The sequence below is a fragment of the Manis pentadactyla genome, chromosome X (genome assembly GCF_030020395.1).
Source record: "Manis pentadactyla isolate mManPen7 chromosome X, mManPen7.hap1, whole genome shotgun sequence".
Lineage (NCBI taxonomy): Eukaryota > Metazoa > Chordata > Mammalia > Pholidota > Manidae > Manis > Manis pentadactyla.
In genome coordinates, this window is record NC_080038.1 from 77,317,567 (window position 1) to 77,323,566 (window position 6,000).

Sequence of the window (6,000 nt, forward strand, 5' to 3'; positions counted from 1 at the left end):
AATGTCAGTAGCCACGCAGGCCATAGAGAGCAAAGAAGAACAGAGGGAGAAAAAGGAAGTTCATTGAACTCCTACTCAGCAGAGGGCCAATCTCTTGTCAGCTCCTAAAGCCAGGGTCACCTGGTGTCCAGTATCAGCTCAATCTGCATGACATGGGAATTATATCTCTACCACTCCAGGATTTGGGGGAGCTATGGAGCACTGGATGGAGTGAGTTATGTTCTGATAAATTCAACTTCCCTACTGGTCTGAAATAAGACAGGGAGAGAGAAAAGGATTGTGTTAAGACTAGAAAGCTGAATGAAATAGCAAAGTGACAAAGACATTTACCACCAGAGGTGGAGGTTGGAGAGTTCTTGCCTTTATCATGGAAGAGAGTTCAGAGACAAGTGCAATCAGCTTATGAAACAAGAAAAATTATTTAATGTAAGACAGTACACACTCAGATGGGAGTGTGGGTGACCTCAGAGAAGAAGCACACTTAAGGGTTTAGGGTTTGGGGTTTTAAAGGGCCTTTTGGGAAAGGGTTGCTATAAAGCATTATGTATATAGCATATATTCATAATGTATAAAGCATAATGTATCTAGGTGATGTTTGATGAGATAGTTCTGCTTCATTTGTACTTTGAACCTGGAAAAATCACAGTAATAAGCTGTCTTCTGTAATATCTTGGGCTATTATCAAAAAGGTTATTATCATGAATATTGTGCTTAGTTAATAAGTTCTCACCAGATATAGTAATTTTGCAACACACTCATGCTCTTTTTCTTCTATAAGCCTATCTATTACAAAACATATTTAGAGTTATCCATAATAGAGAGGGGTGAAAATAAATGGGTCATGCTTAAGTTGGCCCTGAGCCCTGTACTGTCATTACTGGTTTGGTGATTATATTCTCAACATTGTAATGGCTTTTCAGTTGGCAAGAGTGTATAGATTTTGGGTCATAGGCTCAGAATTCAGAATGCTTTCAAATAAGAAAGAGATAATAGAAGAACATTGAACTTGGCATCAGCAAAGCCAAAAACAAACATGACAAACATGAAGACTCCTAGTTCAAGAATCACTTCTGTGCTTCTTAGTAACTTCAGGCTTTAAGAACTTTAATCTCTATGAGTCATAGTTTTTTCATGTATAAAATGGAAATAATAATAACTGGCTAAACTGCCTCACAGATCAGTTGTGAAGATTCAAACGAAAAACTTATAAGAAAGTACGGATTTAAGGGATCACTAATCACTATTACATTTGTAGAGAGAACTATATATAGAGTGAGAATACACACACACACACACACACACACACACATATGCAAGAACTAACTGACTTACCAAGGATATGACAGAAAATAATTGAATGACCTTTATTAATCTTCTTGACCTCCTCTTCCTCCACACTTCCCTTAAAGATTAATGATCCCTGTAGTACCAGCCTTGGTTATCACCTCAAGCTGCTCTTTCCATTCGGATTCTTATCTATTTGCCACTCCCCTACCTACCTCAAACTCTACTCTTTAACCATATTGAACTTCTCTCACTTCCCCAGTGCAAGCCCTTTCCCTCTTATATTCAGGCAATTCTCTCTTCTTGTAATGCTCTTACCTGCCTCCCAAGCCCCATCTTCCAATTGCCTAGGTAATTCGTACTCATTGTTCATGTCTCAGGTTAGACACAACTTTTTGCAGAAGTGTTCTCTGACTCCCTTTAAACCAACTTGGCTCCCATGCACTCCCGATTTCACCCCATTCTTCCTTTATACATTGCCAAAAGAAAACACCCACATCAGAGTCACCTGGGAGCTTATTAAAAGTCAAATTCCTGGATATACCCTCTAGATGTTCTGTTTCAGTGGGTCTGGTTTATGGCCAGTCTGCAAGTTAACTAGCATCCCAAACGATTCTGATGCACACTAAAGTTTAAGAGCCATATTCTATTATACTACCCATCACCCTGAGTTAAAATTGAACATTTGTTTCTTCCCTCTAACCTGCAATGAGAGCAGAGACTATGTCTGTCTTGCACACAATTGTATTCCACGTGCTTGACATATAGTAAGCATTCAATACATGTTAGAGCAAATAAATAAATAAATGACTAGATGAAAGAAAGAGAATGGGAAAGAAAAGCTTTTGTAAGGTCGAAAGAAGCAGATGAACTCTGTGTGGTCTTTTGAACCCTGCATGTCGATTATTACAAGGAGACATGCTCTAAGAACCCATACACTAAATACAAAACATATACCAACTCCTGGATTCATTGTCATAATAACTGCCAACTATGAATTTCATAACAGTCTTTTAATGGAAATTGTAGATGATTTTTCAGAAACCCAAAAGGCATATTCACAACATAGGAAACAAATTTGGTTACTCCTCGAGAGTGAGATTGGGAGGGAAGGTAAGGAATTTTGGTTTTTGTTTACCAAACGTATATACCTATGTAGTGTTTGATTTTTTCAAAACTAGAAGCATATATTACCTTTGAAATTTAAAAATTATCAAAAATAGAATAACTGTTTTAAAAAGTCAAGGGCCATGCTATTGGTTCTATGATTTATCAATAAGCTACTCTACAAAAATGCATTTGGATAGTTGTTTATAATACAACTTTCTCTGCGATATTTAGATATTTGGGATTGAAATAGAAGTACTTAGCTTCAAATATTTGCCTTATTCCTTTCTTCTGTCACTTTTAAATATGGCTCCATGGTACATCCCTTACATTATTGATTCAATGGAAAAGTCACACTAAACAGATATTAAAGCAATGTGGTAATGGACTGGGTGGTGGGAGAATTGGGGAGATACTGCTTAAGGGTAAAATCTTGCAATGAGTAGATTAAAAAGTCTCAAGAGATCTAATGCACAGCATAGTGGTTATAATCCACAATACTGAATTATAAACTTCAAAGTTGTTGAGAGACTAGATCTTAACTGTTCTCAACCCAAAAAGAAATGACAATTATGTGACATGTAACACTACCATAATGATCATAATGCAATATATAATGTAAACAATGTCATATGTCAATTACGTCTCAATAAATAACAAAAAAGCAATGCAGTAGAATGAAGAGCACTAGTTTTAAAGTCAAATGGTTCTAAATTTGAATCCTGGCATTGCCATTTAATAATGCTATGATGTTTGAAAAGTTATTTAGTCTCTCTGAACTTCAGTTTCCTCCTCTATAAAATGTGCTAATAATACTTCCTCACAAAAATGTTGTAAAGGACAAATGTGAGTTTGTGTGGAAAGTGTCTCTACCATGGGGCTAGGTGTTCAATAAATGCCAGCTTTCTTCACTACTTTGTTCATTAAACAAATAAGTATGGAACACCTATGTGTCCAACATCACTCTGTGCACTAGGACTATCATGGTGCACAATGCCAACATGGTGCTGGTCCTCATGGAGCTAGAGGACAGTGCGGGAGACAGACATCAGTTTATATCTATCTACCTACAGAAAGAGGTGATAGGTACCGTGGAGAACCACAAGGCACCATGAGATGTCTTTTAATGTGGAAAGGTGGGTACTTTCCTTGGGAACTGATAATTAAACTGAGTAGGTGCTGGCTAGGCAAACAGTGAAGGCAATTTTTTTTTAAATGTATTGCATTCATCTGAAGCATGTTTTCTTTCCTTGAAGGTACAGAAACAGAGGAAGTTTGTGTGTATGGGGGAATGGATGTGTGTGTGTGTGAGGGAGTGTGGGTGGAGTGTGGGGAGTGTGTGTGGGAGGTGTGGAGTGTGTGGCAGGGGTGTGTGGGGTGCATGTGGGTGTGGGGGTGGGTGGGAGTGGGGAATGTGAGGGTGAGGGGTGGGGGGATGTGTGTGTCTGGGTTGGTGGGGGGTATGGGAGTGTGGGGTGGTATGGGGTTTTGGGGGATTTGTATGTATGTGTGGGTTGTGGGGATGTGTATGTGGAGATGGGTGTTGGTGTATGGAGTGTAGGTGAGTGTGTGTTGATGAGGTTGTGGGGGTTTGTTGGGGAGTGTGAGTGTGTTGGGGTGTGAGGGTGCTGGGGTGTGTCTGTATGTGGCTGTGTGTGGGGTGGGGTGTGGGAGGTGTAGGGGGAGAGGAAAGAAAGGAGAATTGTGGATTGACTTATGTAACAGCAGATTTCACTTCAGAATTCTGCACACATGAGAATTTATCTCAAAGTTGTAATAAGCCAATAGAAATTTGCTTAACCAAACTTCTACAGTACATAGCATGCACTGTACAGTTGAGAAACTATATATAGTTACTTATATAAACATATGTATAATTTATAGTTATAAAATATATGTGTATATATTTATAAATATGTATAAATACATATATGAGAAAATATATATAGTTATATAAATTCTAGAAAAAGAAAACATTTTGCTTGAATGCTCAAGTACTGTTAGTATCTTTTATTTAGCCAACTGTACATTTTCTTTACTGTGCATCAATGCCATTAAACTTGCAATAATAAAATTATTCTTTCACAATCCAGTAAATTCATTCTTGAGTCATTCCATTGAAGACCTCATCAAATATGTGACCTGCTGCTAAGCAGTGCCTTAAATTTCTGATTTTTAAAAAATTGTGAACTGCCTGCTCAGGGTACTTAGTAAAGTGCAAAAGGGAAGAGTTGCCCCTCCAATGATGTACCCCAGGAAATTCAAGTGAGCTTCACTCATTGCAACATTGTGTTACTCCTGTTCTAGAACATCTCTTCAGGGACTCCCCAAAAAAGTTTCAGGTCTGTTTCAGCACAGAGACAGGACTGTAAATTACCTCAAAGGTCCCATAATTGACCCAGCTTCCTAAGAGTCAGTCTGAGGATCAACCTACAACCATAATAGGTTTCAGGCTCTCTCTCCCCTTTATTGTCTCCAATCCACCAGCAAAGGAGCCCATCATTTCTTTGAATTTTCTATCTGTCACATCCTCCCCATCCTCAGCCTGTATAAATGCAGCAGCTTCTCAATTTATCTCCCTAGCTGCAGGATTTTCTAGACTACCCTTCCCATGTGTACAGGTTATTCATTATATTATGTTTTATTCACATATATAGCATTAGGTGCCTGAAACTATTCTGAACATTATAAACATATCAATTCACTTAATACTCCCAATAATCCTATGATATAGGTACTATTGTTTTTCTCATTTTACAGGTGCATACCCTGAGACACAAGAGAGGTTAAGTAACTTGCCCAAGATCACACAGTAAGTGGTAGAACTGAGATTTAAACTTAGGCAGCCTACTTCTAGAGTCTATGCTTTTAACCACTATACTACACTGCTGTTCTCAGTATTAATGAGACCCTCTTGCTGTGCTGGCCTTACGGATCTTCTTTTCTGTGAATTTCTTCAGTACTTACAAATGACACTATTTTGTAGTTGTTTTTTGTGTAAGTTCTTTATGCTTATTGATTTTGACAACCCAACCAGCATGTAAACTTCTCAAGGAGCAGCAACCACATCTTATCTGAGTTCTGTAGCCCTCAGAATGCCTAGAACAGGGCTAGATACCTAATAAGTTGGTCAAGACTTGAACTAACCTCCATGGATTGAAATACCCAATGATGGCCTTTATCTTTTTCATTACAAGTCTCACCCTCCTCCTTTGGTTAAGCTGGTATTACAATTATAGGAAATTTATTCACCATAGTTAAAATGACTCATGAATCAAAGTCCAAAGTTATTTTGATTCACTGGAAAACTGAGTCAGGGAATATTTTAATTTATCAACTCAACTTCCTCAAAGTCTGCCATTTTATAATTCTTCAGCGAGGTATTTTTTTAAAAGAAGAGAATAAAGATAAAATAAAAAGTGATTTAATTTTTGTAACTAGATGATTCAGATTCCTATGTAGTTTATTGCGATTTAGTGTGTGTTTAGAGCGAAAAGACTTGGATCCTAATCCCAGTTCTAAATTTTTGCTTGTTATATAACTTTGAGACATTATTTAATCTCTCAGTCTTGCCCCACCACCTCACGCCACCCCTGCTTTCTCATCTAT